The sequence below is a fragment of the Sus scrofa genome, chromosome 11 (genome assembly GCF_054392235.1).
Source record: "Sus scrofa isolate SSC_HxYL_T2T_F1_AM1 chromosome 11, Sscrofa_HxYL_maternal_Yorkshire_Landrace_v2.0, whole genome shotgun sequence".
Lineage (NCBI taxonomy): Eukaryota > Metazoa > Chordata > Mammalia > Artiodactyla > Suidae > Sus > Sus scrofa.
Genome location: NC_139393.1, coordinates 16646151 through 16662959, shown reverse-complemented (window position 1 = coordinate 16662959; position 16809 = coordinate 16646151). Strand labels below are relative to the sequence as shown.

The 16809-nt window shown below is 50.3% G+C and overlaps 1 protein-coding gene across 1 annotated transcript in view; it reads right to left on the bottom strand.

Annotated features, from left to right (window-relative positions):
• CKAP2 (cytoskeleton associated protein 2) overlaps positions 1-16809 on the bottom strand; it is a 327617-nt gene that overhangs the window by 58996 nt on the left and 251812 nt on the right. The gene's annotated exons all lie outside the window — the stretch shown is intronic.

The window sequence follows — 16809 nt, the reverse complement described above, 5'->3', positions numbered from 1 at the left end:
ATCAGGATTAGGCAGTTACTTCCCCTTTCGGGTTCTTGGTTTCCTGCCTGTTAAATGGCCTGCAGATAAAGGCTTTGCTTGGCCAGCATTTTTTTAAAACTACACATTTTTATGTCTTTTGGGTAGGACTAGCACTTCTGTTCCCATTTTTAAAGTTTAGACAGCATCACACATTTACGTTTTCCGCTGGGTCCCGATGCCAGCTGTGAGAGCAGAGAGAGGGTCTCTGAGGTGGATGGCATGGTAGCCTCCTCAGCGCCCACCCTGTCCTTTCCAGATAGTCACCCCATTTTGTTCTGGTCTCCTTACCCCCCACCTCCCCATTCTCCTATGCAGTCAGGTGCTCTGGCACAGGCTGACTGCCCACTGGGCGTTTGAGAAGGACATGAGGTTCCACTCTAAGTTACTGGCAGAGTTGCATTCACTGGATATACTGTTGGTTGTTGGATGGGCTCATGGCTCATTCTGGGCCAAGGATACTCAAGCGGAGACTGATTAAGAGAAAGGAAGAAAGCTTTGTAACTCTTCTGAAAGAACTTTCAGGAACAAGGCCTCTCTCCCTCCCTGGATGTTGGTGAGGAAGCCAGGTGCTCCAGGGGCTGTTGGCCACCATCATGCCAACACAAAGGGGAAGCAGCCTGGGTATGAGGTTGACACACAGAAGGCAAAGAAAGAGGCAGAAAGTATGAGGTCCTCCATGGCCTCATTGCCCACTGAATCCCACTACTCAGGGATCTAAACTACTCCTGGACTTTCTGCTGATATGAAATAATAAATCCTCTTTTAGTAGTTGAACCACTTTGAGTTGGGTTTTCTCTTACTTACACTGAACCCACGTTAATAAATCTACAAGATCCTTTCCTGTTTCAGAATGTCAAAGATCTCAGTTTTATTTGTGAATCTTAGCCATCTCTGGAGAGACAAGTCTGAGGCTCCAAGTGTCCGCGGCTGGGAGCCTCACAGCCACACTGCCAAGTTCAAATCTGACCCTAATCTTCCAGGCAAAGCAGGGTGGACAGGGCAGGGTACGGCCCCTCCCCTTTGATAAGCCTGCTTAAGTTGTCTTTCCTGCCAATCTTGACCTTCACCTCCAGGAGAAGCAAAAAAAAAAAAAAAAAAAAAAAAAAAAGGCAGTCATGCAGAGCAATTTACCCCAGTTTTCACCCCTCCTCTCAAACTACCCTTCTCTGGATTAGCTGTAATATTCACCCATCATCAGAGCTGGCTTCCTGGGCAAACAACCTGGTCAGTCACATGGGCCCCGTGCTGAGGAGGGCCTAGCATTTGGTTTAATGCTCTTCTGTTGCTGCCTTGAATTTCTTAATAAATTTATTTTGAACTTGAATTTTATAAGTGAAGTCTGATAGGACAACGGAACATGGGTGTGAGAAGACATGGGTGGCTGGCAGCCACCTCTCCTCGCTGCCTTCTCCAATTCTGCTGGGTCCACAGGGTGTGGGGGTTCAGCAAGACTCAAGATGAATACAAAGTAAGTGTGTTATTTCCTCAACTGAGTACGCAGGAGTGCCTACAAGCCTGAGAAGCCCTCATTTTCATTTGAACCAGAACTGGCTTCAAATAAAGACAGAAGGCAGTGGTGTCCTAGGTAACACAAAGGACCCAGGAGCCCTATCGCATCCCTTCTTTCCCAGGAAATTTCCCTGCATCTGCCAACACTCATCCAAAAAATGATGACACAGAAGAAAGAGAAAGATAGGGATGTGTTTTCATTCAGTCCTTCCTAGTCACCTGGCAGCAGACCTTAGAGGGTGTGCTAGAAAGCTCTATTATCAAGAAGTGAAAGGAAAACAGTTGCTTTAGTTTTCTGTATCATTCCCTCTGTTTGGTGAAAATCAAATACATATGCATGTGAGAGCTATGAAACATGCCGTCTAGGTGGTTATACATCTGAGGTAAAAGTTCTTATGTTTGCATTTATAATTGTTAGTATACAATATTAAGGTGAAGTGTAAAGTTTACTACTAATTTTGTTAATTTAAATGTTCTTTTTTATTTCCTTAAAATAATATTAAATAGCAAATGAAAAATAGTATGACCGAAGATCTCTTGGAGCATAGCCAATTAAGGCTCCAGTGTTGTCAACACAGTGGCTTGGGTCACTGCTGTCCCGCTGGTTCAGTTCCTGGCCCAGGAACTTCTACATGTTGTGAGTTCAGCCAAAAAAAAAAAGAAAAAGAAAGATTCCTGGAGTTCCTGTTGTGGCTTAGTGGGTTACGAACCTGTCTAGTCTCCATGAGGACGCCAGTTCAATCCGTGGCCTCCCTCAGTGGGTTAAGGATCGGGTGTTGCTGGGAGCCGTGGTGAAGGTCGCAGACAAGCCTGGGGTCCGAGTTGCTGTGGCTGTGGCGTAGGCCGGCAGCCTGGGAACTTCCATATGCCTCAGACGTGGCCCTAAAAATCAAAAAAGAAAAGAACACTAATATGACAGATGAAAAGAGAAAAGAGACAACAATAGGAAAGAAAAAGCTTTCCATTTTAGCAGCTTGAACAGTCCTTTTCCCTGCTTTTTGAACAAAGTGCTTTGCATTTTCATTCTGTTCTTTCTCTCAGCCCATCCTGCACTCAGCGCTTCCTCACTAACAGTTTCCTCACACACATCCCTCTCACACAGACTGCCCTCAGCCCTAGTGCACTGATCATTCCCTCACACTCTTCCTCACTCTCAGTTCCCCCTCACCCTCCCTCACCCAGAGCTCCATCGCTCACTCGGACTTGGCTATTACCCTCCCTCCCTAAGAGTTCACTAACCCATCTCTCACCCAGAGTCCCTCACACCTTCCCGCATTCAGAGTTCCCTCACCCTCTTCCCCACTCGGAGACTCTCACACCTTCCCTCACTCGGAGTTCCCTCGCCCTCTTCCCCACTCGCCCTCTTCCTCACTCAGTTCCCTCACCCTCTTCCCCACTCGGAGACTCTCACACCTTCCCTCACTCATAGCTCCCTCACACTCTTCCTCGTCAGTGTTCCCTCACACTCTTCCGCACCCAGAGTTCCGCATTTCATCTGTAGCTGGTCGTGACATGTTCTGCAGTGGGGGGATCAGTTGATCAGGGGTGACTCAGCACTGCTGGCAATGTGGCTGATTAAACGGTGAATGTCGGTCAATCAATCCACACGTTTCAGTTCCCAGTTCACCATGGGGTGAAGGGAGATATTTCTTGCTTATATGTGACGGAAGAGCAGGAGGCTGATAAATCTCATCTCTATTCCTGCCCTTGAGCTTGTTGTCAGGATGATAAAGTGATTGGCATTCCGTAAAACCCTTCAGTGCTCTGGGAGCTTGTGACAGATGGTGCCACCTGGCCACATGTGTAATCCAGGTGTTCAGTGACAGAGAGGCCCCTACCTGCGAGCAAGACTGAGAGAAAAGGCTCTCGCCAGAACATGACCGAGGACCACGCGGAAGAGAGCATGAGGACTGGCCACCTGGAGCCAGCTGGCCTGGGCTCACGGCCACTCTATGCCCTACAGTGTGGATGAGCTGGACTCGTAACCCCTGAGGGTTCAGGGTCCTCGTTTAAGACATGAGCATAATTATAGGACTTTCCTAACAGACTTTTCAAAATGGTCACGTCATAACCTGCGTAAGGCCCTAAACACAGGGTGTGCCGCACAGGACATGCTCCGTAAGCGCTGGCCATTATCATCGGCATCGTGAGCAGTTTCCCTTCGTGACAGAGGAGTGCGCCTTCCCTTTGATTTCAGAACGCCCACCCCACCCCAGGGATCAAACAGAGAAGTGACGGAACAACCAGGGCGGGAGATGCTGCGGATCCTGGAGAAAGGAGCTGAGGTGGATGGAGCTAAATTTGACCCCATTCCCTAACCGCATCTGCCACCCGGGCGACTCATCAGAGTCAGCCTCTCGGCATCACCGCCGTCAGGCCTCAGGCTCACTTCCCCTCTGACCTTTGGAGACCTAGTTCTCAGATGCGCTCTGGCCTGCCCTGGACCTTGGAAATCGGAATCTCCACCAACCCAGCCTGGGAGCCTGTGTTTCAAGGCAACGCCATCCACGCTTCGTCGTTTTCATAAGCGGGGCCGGAGATTCCTTGGTCAGGCCTTTCTTAGAGCCTGTTTGCTCAGGGATGTGTGAGATGTTGAGGCTGCTCTGGGCTGAGGGGTTTCACTGGATCATGAGTGGCAGCAGTTCCTCACAGGAAGCCCTCTTTACCACTAGGTCCCAGAAAGGACCACCCAAGCCACAGCCAGCGATCAAGACCCTGCCTCCCCGGAGCCCCCTGCCTCCCAGAGAGCTGGTTATGAGGTCTGGGTGATGACAGCTCTCTGAGACAGCGGCTGAGCTTCCTGCTGACCTTGCTCAGGCCAGGGCAGGGGTTTGACAGCAATGACCGCCACTAATAAACACCACTATGCCTCTGGGTTTCCTAAGCCCTGGTTCCAGTGTGGCTCAGTGTTGGATCCTGGCTTCTGATGAAATCAGTTTCTACCAAGTCCATTTGAAAGAGCTGAGTGAAACCGCTAAGTCAACCAAGAGTCCCAAAGGAGAAAATAATTCAGAATTAGAGCAAAGATGGGAGCCTATTAGAATGGAGACGCTGGAGCTGAATCATTCTTTAGGCCAAGAACACAGAGGAGCTGATTCCCGATGTTGGCGGCTATGAAAAAAAAAAACCCTGGAAGGGCAGCCTCGCTGGGGGAGGGGTGTGCCGTCGGGGGTACCAGCACAGGGCTCCCCCTCAAATCCTTAGGTTGAGTCTAACTCTGCTCCTCTCACTGAGACGCCTTAAAGACATATTAGCACCCAGCTAGCAGGCAAAAACAGGCAGCCAGAAGTATCCAAGCATTTTTTTTTTTTCCCTTTTCTGGCTACACCCATAGCAAATGGAAGTTCCTGGGCCCAGGACTGAATCCAGGCCACGCCACAGCCACAGGATCTTTAACCCACTGCCAACCAGCAACACCACAGAGACAAACAGGATCATTAGCCACTGAACCACAGTGGGAACTCCTATCCAAGCATTTTTAAAAGGAGGAATCATGATAGGAGAAGTGGGTGACTTTTAGCTTAGTTTGCTCTCCAGGCTCTGGAACCTGGTTTCTCTGAAAAGCAAGTGTACCTCCTGCTCTTCTGTTTAAATAGTTTAATGGGGAAACTGAGACCAGGACCCAGCAGTATTTCTCGGCAACACCACCTTTTATGGGATCCACTCAGCTGTCAAACACCCAGGAGGCAACTGGCAAAGAGTCCAGGAGGATAAATTCAAACGAAAGTCCTCTCCAAACCGCCCTCTCCAGTTCCCTGCCTCTGTAAAGGCACCAAAATCTCAGTCGTCTGTACCGCTCTGCCCTCTCCTGGTGATTCTGTCTCTGCCTCATTTTTCACCTCCTTCCCGCTTCCCCATCCCTGTATCAGCACCCGCATCACCCTCTCACCCAGCCTGTTCCACAGCCACCCACTACCTTGCCAACCCAGACCTCACAAGCCCACAAGGGAGATGAGGTGTATTTGTACCCAAGGGCCAACACAGATGAGTGTGTGAGAGGGGCCATCAGAGGAGCATGAAGTGGGAGGAAGCCAGAGGAGGAAGGGAATCAAGGAGCACTTCCGGGAGGAGGTGATGGTGGCACTGGGTGCTGATGGATGGGCGGGGTTTTGCTGGTTAAGTGGCTTTTAGTCAAAGGGAAAATCCTAAAGAAAACAAAAGATTCAAGGAAGAAAATTTCCACAGGGTTTTGGGGAGGGGCAACTCCTTCCATTTAGCTGAGCAGCACATGGAGGTTCCCAGGCTAGGGGTCAAATTGGAGCTATAGCTGCCGGCCTACACCACAGCCACAGCAATGCAGATCCGAGCCATGTCTGAGACCTACACCACAGCTCATGGCAATGCCGGATCCTTAACCCCCTGAGCAACGTGCCCATCCCCCCCCCCCAAAAAAAGGGGCAAAAAATGTGCTATTTCTCATGGCCAGATTGTAGGGTAAAACTGCCACTCCGGATTCAGTACTCGGATCTTCACGAGCCTCTCCGGGGTCACGGTCCCTGGTCCAGTGTCAGGGTGGAAGCCCCCTCTCCCAGTGTTCCCCGGAGCCTGGCTTCACTGGGCCGCTGCCCCCAGGCGGAGCTGAAGAGGGCTTCCCAGCACGCCCTGACAGGCGCAGGCCACCTGGGTTCACCACCCTCGAGGCACTTCGTCGTCCTGTGAGGGCTGCAGGCCGCCTGCACACGCCGCACACACATTCCTCAAGATTCCACTGCTTCCCGGTGATTAAACTGACCCCCAGGCCAGCGTCAGGGCGCAGGGAAGCAACAGGACTGCAGCAGAGTGAAGTCAATGGGAAGAACGTGTGTGCTGGGGAGTCGGGCGGCCTGGCCTGGTGCCCAGGAGAACTCCAGAAAGCCCTTCCAGGCGGCTGGGTGAGGTCTGAGCCCATGAAGAGACCACCCTGCTCCCGTGACAGACAGACACGGATCTTCACGAGCCTCTCCGGGGTCGTGCACGTGGCCTCTGGCGGAGTCACTCCTCCAGGCCTCAAACTCCTGCCCTCCACCGCTTAGCTGACTTCCATGCGGAGAGGGACCAGCTGTGATCCGCCTAGAGGGAGTATCTGAAGACTGCTTTTAAAATAGAGCTTTTCTTTCTCATCACATAAGCATGTAGTACCTCGCAGGAAACGTGGGAAACGGAGAAAACCGTGTAGAAGGAAACTTAAAAGTCCTTCCAGAGGAAGACACTGCAGGGTGTATAAACACTATTAGTGCAGCACTGTAAGAAACTCAGGATAAGATCAGCTTTTTTTCCAGTTCAAATCCTAAAAGAATTGTTAATTGTGAAGATTCTTAAATATTCAGAGAAGTAGAAACAACAGAGCAATAGGTTCGGACAACTAGCATTCAATTTTTGTCTTTTTGCTTTTTGTATTAAGGTTTTTTTTTTTTTTCCTTTTCTTTTTTTGATTTTAGGGCTGCACCTGTGGCATATGGAGGTTCCCAGGCTAGGGGTCGAATCGGAGCTATGGCTGCTGGCCACAGCCACAGCCACAGCCACGCCAGATCCACGTCTGACACTCAGAGCACGGCTCACGGCAACGCCAGATCCTTAACCCACTGAGCAGGGCCAAGGATTGAACCCGCAACTTTACCGTTACTAGTCGGATTCGTTTCCACTGTGCTGCAATGGGGACTCCTCATTCTTTCTTTTTAATGGTTGCACTCATGGCATATGGAAGTTCCCAGGCCAGGAACTGAATCTGAGCTACAGCCACAGTCAGCTCCTTTAACCCACTGCGCTGGGCCAAGGATCAGACCCATACCTCCTCAGCGACAGAGCCAATACAGTAGATACTTAATCCACTGCACGACAGCCAGACTTCTGTATTAAGTTTTTAGACTTTTTAGCTGGAAATGATCCTAGTGTGTATTTCCTAAGGATAGGGGCAGAGCCTCTATAACCTTAGCATGGTTGACAACTTCTTAAATTCACATTGAGAGAATACTTCAATCTACCATCCATATTCCAATTTAGCTGGATTCAATCTAAGATCAAGTGTTGCTTTTATTGTTGAATCTCCCAGGTCCTCCTGCCTCTAGAACATTCCCACAGCCTGTGTTTTATAGGATGTTGACACTGCTGAACAACACAGTTGTTATGGACTGAGTGTTTGTGCCCTTCCTAAATTCATGACGACACTTTAACCAAATGTGATGGCATTAGGAGGCAGAGCCTTTGGGATGTCATTAGAGTTAGATGAGGTCGTGAGGGTGGGGCCCCCATGAATGGGATTAGCACCCCCATTAGAGACAAGAGGGAGCCTGCTTCCCCTCTGCTCTCCTGCTCTCCGTCGTCATGTGATGACACCGAGAGAGTCAGCAGCCTGCACTCTGGAGGAAAGCTCTCACCAGAACCCAGCTGTGCTAGCACCCTGATTTTGGACTTCCAGCTTCTAGAACTGTGAGAAATTGGAGTTCCTGTTGTGGTGCAGCAGAAACAAATCTGACTAGGAACCATGAGGTTGCGGGTTCAATCCCTGGCCTCACTCAGTGGGTTAAGGATCCAGCGTTGCCGCGATGCAGCTCAGATCTGGCGTTGCTGTGGCTGTGGTATAGGCTGGTGGCTACAACTCTGATTAGACTCCTAGCCTGGGAGCCTCCATATGCTGTGGGTGCAACCCTACAAGAACAAAAAAGACAAAAAAAAAAAAGAATTGTGAGAAATGAACTTTGCTGTTTACAAGCCGCCTAGTCTATAGTAAGTAGTTACAGCAGCCTGAATGGACTAAGGCAACAGTCCTCTCCACTTTGTATTTTTTTTTATTAAAAAAAATTTTTTTTTCTGCTTTTTTAGGGCTGCACCCATGGCATATGGAGGTTCCCAGGCTAGGGGTCCAATCAGAGCTGCAGCTGCTGGCCTACATCACAGCCACAGCCACATGGGAGCCAAGCCTTGTCTGCGACCTATACCATAGAAAACTCAGGGCAACCGGATCCTTAACCCACAGAGTGAGGCCAGGGATCAAACCCGCATCCTCATAGATTCTAGTCAGATTTGTTTCTGCCACATTAGGAACTCCCACTCTTTTTAAATAGAACACTCCTCACTTTGGGGGTGCCCCCTTACCCCTGGGTCTGGATTAAGTTCGTGCCTTCTAGGCCAGATTGCTGCCCAGGTATTGGCCATCTGTCCCTGGCTGGAGATGCGAATGTTGAACCCCAGAGTTCTCCCCAGTTTTCCCACTGCATCATTACTTTTTTTTTTCCCCCTTCCAATGAACAATGCATCTGCAAGGCCCAGGAGCCAGTGGGAACCTGGTATTTTTAGGGAAGCTAGAATGTTTTTGTCCGGCTGCACTTTCCAGGGTAAGAAGGAAGAGAAGAGGAAACGACAGAGAGGTGAGCAGCGTCAGCTCACAAGCATCTTTCGAGTGATGTGAAGCTCATTTTCTCTTTGGCAGGAATTGGGGGGGGGTGTCACTGGGCAGGGAGGGACCTCCCGGCCACATGTGGAGGATGTGCCAAGGGGACAGGAGGCCTGGCCATAGCCAGGCTGAAGGCAGAGTTGTTCACAACAGGAGGGGGACACACAAGGGACAAGGAGACCACAGATAGGGCAGGGCTGGCTAACAGCTTTCTCTTACCTCAAGGGCATTTAAAGCAATGAGACCTAAACCAGGGGATTTCTTGTGTAGCCAGGAAATGTCCCATGCCAACCCTCTTCCCCTGCCAACCTGGGGTTGCCATCAGGGCTCTCACTGTATCACCAGGTAGGATGTGTGCATGTGTTGTGTGTGTGGGGCGGGGGGGAGTTCATTTTAAGAAGATATGGAGCAAAAGCACAGTCAACAGTGTTTCCTTTCCTCGAGGGCAGTGAACAGGCTCTTCCCGTCAGAGGTCCAGGACCTCTGCGCTCACACTGGCCCCCACACAGTAGGTGTGCTGTGCAGGTGGAAGGGGCTGCGGGGCCCCGAGCCATTCTGGGGAGTCAAATGCCAAGGCAGTGCCAGAGGAGGATGACATGAGGGCTGGGCACATCAGCTAGAGGAGACTCACATTAGGAGCTGGCGCTTCATTCATTCGCCCAGTTACTGTGCTCCTACTATGTGCCAGGCATATTGGTGGTGCTGGGGATGCAGCGGTGAATGAGCCATCCTGGGAGGAGAGGGAGGTGGGGAGGTGGTGATCAACTATGGATATCAGCACGTCAATCACGACAGGGAGAGAGCAGGATGGCTACGTGGGTAGTTGTAGGAGTCCCAGTAGGGGACCATCGGTCGGGAAACCGAGGGAACTTTGGGAGACCACTGTAAGATAATACTCACTCAAGAAAGCCAGCAGATGGAAGCAGGCTTGCTTAACCATAAAACCATAAATAAAAGCATGAGATGCGCCGCAGGTCATTAAGTGAAAGATAAAATAAAGCCTGCATTCAAGTTCACAAGAAAATGATCTTTAGAACCAAGGGCAGAGTGTGAGGGAAAGGTGACATCCAAAGTAGGAGACGCTCATTCTACAGAAACCCGCGAAGATTCAGCGAGTTTGAGCACATGCGACTTCCCTTCGGCTGATGTGACTAAGCGCTGTGACAGCCCTGGTTTGACCTCGCAGGGGTCAAATACTCTCTCAGCAGAATTGAAGGAGGAGCTGGTGATGGAAGCCTGACGACTACTCAGGAAGGAGGAAGAGGTTGTCGTACCCCTCCCTGCTTTCCTTGGATTATAACACTGTCGCCCACCTCATCCTCGGTTCGGGCTTCTGTGCCTGCCCGCTTGTCTCTCTCACAAGCGTCCTATCTTAATAAATCTATTTCTTGCCTATCGCTTTGTCTCTGGCTAAATTCCTTCTGCACTAAGACATAAAGAACCTGAGGCTCATTAAGTCCAGACACCAGGTGAGCGATTCTAATTTTTACAAAACTGTGGGTTCGAGGCTCCATCTGGCTTCTGTCTGAGTTCAAGTTCCAGCCGGTAGGTTCAAGTCCCAATCTGGGTTCTGGCTGGGTTCAAGTCCTAAGTGTTTCAATGCCACGGCCACCAGGCACCCCATCTGCCACCCCTTGTTCTCCTGACCTTCTCCCTTCCTCTGCTCTCCTCGCTGCCTGCTCTCTCTGAATACTGTTGCTCTAAGTTGCTTAAGATTGCCCATGAGGGTCCCTTTACTCACATGTCATCTGCATGAGAGCTTGACCACACATCTCACTGTGAGGGAAGTGATTTCATCCCAAGGAGCCTCAAAGCTTGGGATTTGCTTTAAGGATATTCCAAATGTCCTGATACGGACTGAGACTTGCCTAATGTGGCCCAACACCTCTGGACACAAAGGGCCTCACCAGGAGCCAGTGGGGGAAAGTCCAGCCTGGCAAGAAGATGGGGAGGATGCGGGTGAGGGAAAGAGCTACTACCCCCGTCCAAATCCACGCAGCCCCCTCATGCCTCCAGCTCCACTATCACTGTCTCTGGTTGTATCAGTGACTCCATTCAGTCAAACATTTTTCAAACACATATTCTGTTGAAAATGCATCCTGTGAACTACAGAAAGCTAAGACTCATAAGGAAGCGTTCAGAAGCAGTGGCATCAACAGAGAGCAGGACACTGTTCCCCTCTTGAGCCTGGGGCCACCCTGAGCCAAACGCAGACCGCCCACATGGTTCACTTTGGGCTTTAACAAGTCATGTGATCTCAGAGCCTCAAATCCTTCAAAAACTAGGGCATTTCTCAGAGCTGTGACTCACCACTGCTGGCAATTTTAGAAATGCACCAATGACACGCCTTCTCCACACCTCCTGGCATTGTTCTTGCTCACCGACAAATTTCTGGGAAGCAAACACAATTTGTTCATAATTTATTAGGAAAGCTGTGACAGAACTGACGCGACACCAATTAACTGCCTCCGTGCATGTCATCTCCGCTTGCAGGTGGCCTCCGTCAGCCTGGATTCTGGGGGCCGGCTTCAATGCCAGTCAGCCTGCTGGTGCGTCCTTGTTAGCCATGATCAGACTGAGAGAAGCACCCCTCATTTCACAGAGGAAGGAACCAGGCTCAGAGCGGTTAAGAGGCTTTCCCCGATGCACAGCTGGGAAGACACAGGGCCTGGAGGGCAGGGTAATACGGTGTCACTCTTTGAGCCACGGCTGCAAGCCAGGTGTTGTGTTAATGCTCCACATACATCTTCTCACATTTGCTCCCCACAATAATCCTGGGAAGAACTAATAACACTGTTTTACAGACGGAGCTGGGACTCAGAGAGGTTAAGAGTCACTTGAAGGCCAGAGCCAGGAATTCCCACTGTGGCTTAGCAGTAACAAACCCTACTAGTATCCATGAGGACTCGGGTTCAATCCCTCGCCCCACTCAGTGGGTTAAGGATGAGCTGTGGTGTAGCTCCCAGACACGGCTTGGATCCTGCGTTGCTGTGGCTGTGGTGTAGGCCGGCAGCTGTAGCTCCCATTCGACCCCTAGCCTGAGAACTTCCATATGCCACAGGTGTGACCCTAAAAATAAAGTCAAAGCCAGCCACTGGCAGAGCCCAAATCTGATTCAGATACATCAACAAATCTGGAACCCTTCCCATTGCCGCACACATGTGGAGCTTTCTCCATCTCAATACCACTCTCCAAGGTCCGAGCAGGAAGGGTACATATGGACTTGACCAGGGCAGCCTGGACCAAGAGCCAGCAGGCCTGGAGACCCACCCAGTTTAACTGTGGACTTGCTCTGATCTCAGGAAGAGCTTCCCTTCTTTGGAAGAAATAGCCATGACTTTTTAAAAATACACAACAAAACTCTAACCAAACAAGAACGACAGCAAATTCTCACGTCCAGGGAATGAGGTAGCCCTGGAAAGGTATTAGGCTGGGGGAGCTCTGTCCCTTTGCCCCTAATGCCTGGATACGGGACAGTTTTCTACCATTTTATTGCTCGGTTCCCAGGGGTTCTGGCTGAATCAGGCAGGATGTGGGGCAAACAGCTTCGCTTTATTCACAAAATCTCTCCAGGAATTTGTCCTGAATGGGTGCAGCTCCATTTGCAAACACACTTGTATTTTAAAAAAATTTTTGGCAATGCCTTTGGCATGTAGAAGCCCCGCCACAGCTGTAACCGGAGCCAAGCAGTGATCCTTAACCCACTGAGCCATGAGGGAACTCCTGCAAGCACATTTTTAAAAAGGCATCATTGCTGGTAGTGCAGAGGTTTGCAGACCAGAGGACCGGGCATTCGGCGGTGCTGCCTACAGGCCCTCCTGAGGAGAAGGGCTGGGGGCAGAGGATGCTGGCATTTGTGGTGCAGAGACGGAGCGGGGGGTGATGAGGAAGGGGGACAGCACACCGCTGAGGCCGCTCCTCGCTGCTGCCGTTTACTCCACGGCGCGCTCAGCTGGCCTGCTGGCGGGAGGCCACCCTGGCAGGCTGCTGGCTCTGACAGCTTCTCTCTCCCGCTGCCCCGCTGCTAAGACAGAGGCAGGCTGACTGAGCCAGCGCTTTCAGCTCCAGGGATCACAAGGAGCTACGGGGCTTTTATTCCCTATGGCTTTGCTTCTAGGCCACGTCACACTCATGGCTTGGGGTCTGCAGGAGCCCCTCTACAACAAGTCAAGTTGATGTCATGCGAGAAGGTCAGGTTGAAACCATGGTCTCCCATCAGCTCACCCCATCCCCCCAGGTCCCAGGAGGCAGGCCGAGAACTGAGATTCAGGCAGTGCAGACGCGCAAAGCTGCTCAGCTGATGAGTGGGAGAACTGGGATGCGAAACGAGGCTTCCCTGACTCTGTCTGCAGCCTGGTCTCTGTGGCTTCCAAGACCAGCCTCCCCTCCTTATGACAGAGCAGGAGGAAAGGGAAAACCCAAAAAGGAAAGGCTTCCAGGGAGAGTCTGCAACAGTCTTCCAGGGGCTGCAAGAGGTCAGCGCGCCTTCTCCACCAGTGCTGTGGACGTGGGTCGTATCTCTCCGGGGAAGGTGGACCATCCCCACTCTGCAGCTGGGGAAACGGAGGGTTGGGAGAGTTAAGAACTTGCCCGAGATCCTGCCCAAGCTTGAGAGGCCTGCTGTCTCTCATCCAGAGCCGGCTTTCCTACTTTTGTTTATGGTGAGAAAACAGGACACGAACCATCAGGGCTGAGCACGAGCGTGTCACACACCCCTTCTCCCCTCGGGATGAGCGCTGGGCGGTTCCCAGCTCACCGCTGCGATCCTGCCCCCACCACCCTACCTTTCTGGAAGCAACTGTGGAAGACATGAGTGGCACATAGTAGGTCTTCAATATACATTTAATGACTCATTCTGCAAACTGCTATTCAAATATCTGTTCACAAGGATTCATTCTTCCTACCATGTCCTTGCAAAAACTGTGGCCCTGGTGTCGCTACACACAGAAAATAAGGGGAACAGCAGTTCGGAGTAAACAACAGCCTCCTTCCCATCGCTGACTTGGCTTTTCATCAAGAAGTGTGAAGCCAGAAGTTCCCGTTGTGGTTCAGTGGGTTAAGAACCTGACATAGTGTCCATGAGGATGTGGGTTCAATCCGGGGCCTTGCTCAGTGGGTTAAGGATCCAGCATTGCTGCAAGCTGCGACATAGGTCCCAGAAGCAGCTTGGATCTGGTGTTGCTGTGGCTGTGGTGCAGGCCTGCAGCTGCAGCTCTGATTTTTGACCTTTAGCCTGGGAACTTCCATATGCTGCAGGTGCAGTCCTAAAAAAAGAAAAAAGAGAGAGAGACATGAAGCTAGACCATTTCCCTGGCCTGACGGGGTTTGCCAGGTTCATGCCCTTTTATTAAGCAGAAAGAGGCCCCCGGTCGTGGACCATCGGTTACTGAAGGCATTAGAGACTTTTTTGTTGGAGTCCACACTTACTGAGGTCGACAACCATAGGGGAGCCACATAAGCTAAGCCACTAAAACCCTGCCTAGAAAAAAACATGTCCTATACTTGAGGACAAACGCGGTTTTCTCAAAGGACAGGAGGGATTACGGCCCAGCAGGCCTCCTAAGGGTCTTTTCTAACCTCCCTCTTCCAGGTAAAGAACAGGGGGGTCCCATGCTGTGACCTAAAGCACGTGCTCTGGGCGAGTCGCATCCCAGCTGGGGTGTCAGAGGGAGCGATCCATGCTCCCCGTGTCCCCGGCAACATGACAGAACAGGTCACCAATTCCCACACCCCTCTCTTCCCGTCTCAACCCCAGAAGCCCAGCATCCCACAGCCCTCTGGAGTTTTAGGACTTGTGACCTTCAACAGCACAGGCCCAAGGGACCAGGGAGCAGGATGTACATTTGGAAGCTGGTGGAATTTTCTTCTCAAGGGTGGGTGTGGACTTCACATCCAGCCTGGGACCATAACCCTCTCCTCCTGCGTCACGGGGAGGAGAAGAAAGGGACAACTGTTCCCATTTGTGCGGCACAGTTGTCACAAATGCATAAATTTCCTTTAAAACACCATGTTGAATTGTTCCTGTTACCTCCATCCCAAGATATTCCAGCTTTTAAGTCCACAGCAGCTTTGTGGAAAACATCTGTACCCATCTATCACATCATCACAACACAAACATTTGCCCCTCGGGCCATTAACTGGAGGCACGTGCTTTAGTTTCCTGTGAACCTCGCAGAAAAACAAACAAACAAACAAAACACGAATGTAGGGATGTAGATTTTTCAAAATTTGAATACCCCAAACTGACTGCTTTCTTTAGTCACTAACTGCAAATAATGGTCGAAACACCCATTTTTTAACAAACCAGTAATACCCTTATTGGTTATAAGAGCAGATCCGGCACCCAACAGCACGAAGCAACACAAAGCACGGGTGTCAGATCCATCTTATAAATGAGGCCATTCTTATTCCTTCAAGCCCTTGATTTTGAAAACTGGAGAGATGGATGAGAAGTAAAAAAGAATGACCTGCTGTTCATCCCGTCACGCCTTGAAGAACGTTCCCTGGGAGGCAGGTGGCTCTGACAGGAACCAAGCTTTGGCCCCCAGCCAGAAAGAGAAGACGGAAGTCCCACTTGGGTCCCAAATGCTGGACAGCAAAAACTTGGTAAATTGTGTTCAAGGTCACACAATGATAAGGAATGAAATGTTAATGAAAACATCCGCGAGCTATCGGCTTTCATGGATCCGATCAGCAACGCTGAGAAAACAGGGTCAGATTCCAGTGAAGGGGCAAGAAAACAGCTAAGGCTGTCACTGCAAGAATGCTACCTCTTTGGAGGGCAGCTTGGCACAACCTACCCCAAGCAGAGAGGGAAGGGGGATGTGTCCTGGAGAATTTCATCCACGTAACAAAAATCCACATGTGGACATTAGTGCATAGGAAAAGGCACAGCATACACACCAAACCCTGGTTAGTAACCATTTCCTACGGAGAGAGCTGGCGGCAGACAAGGTCAAGGGGGGCAGACAAGGTCAAGGGGGTGGGGCCAGAGGAAAGCGTTGGAGGCAGGTGTGCAAAGTATGTTCCTTTTACTTTATACTCTATCGCGGCTTCCCCTGTCTCCCAACAGGTTTACTTTTATCATTTAAAACATTCAAGGAGCATCACTGTAAAGGAAATGTAAATTATTTCCCCAAATTCCAGAGACAAAATTAGCTTATAGAGTCCCAGGTAAGAAATAAGTCCCCTGGGAGGAAAAATAAAAAGGGGAGATATGATGTGATGGCAGAGAGGAAATATTTTTCCCTCTGGAATATTTTCTTTAAAATATTAAAGTAAAGTAAGAGAAAAATCAGCTCATAGAGAAAAGAAAACCATTTGTCATTACGAACAACTACAGAACTCCTAGCCCAATAGCTGGTAGTATTTGGGAGCTCTTGTTCAAGTAGATATGTATGTATATAGACATGTACACACACACACTTTAAATTACTATATTCATAGGGCACACAAAATGCCACAGACAAGAAAATAACAAGCAATATCCCTGATGAATATAGGTGCAAAAATCCTCGACAAGATAGTAGCAAACCAGATTCAACAATACATTGCAGGAGTTCCCGTCATGGCTCAGTGGTTAATGAATCCGACTAGGAACCATGAGGTTGCGGGTTCGGTCCCTGCCCTTGCTCAGTGGGTTAACGATCCGGCGTTGCCGTGAGCTGTGGTGTAGGTTGCAGACACGGCTTGGATCCCGAGTTGCTGTGGCTCTGGCGTAGGCCGGCGGCTACAGCTCTGATTCGACCCCTAGCCTGGGAACCTCCATAAGCCACAGGAGCGGCCCAAGAAATGGCAAAAAGACAAAAAACAAAACAAAACAAACAAACAAACAAAAAAAACAAACAACGAATACATTGCAAGGATCATACACCATGATCAAGCAAGATTTACTTTAGGGATGGAGAGAT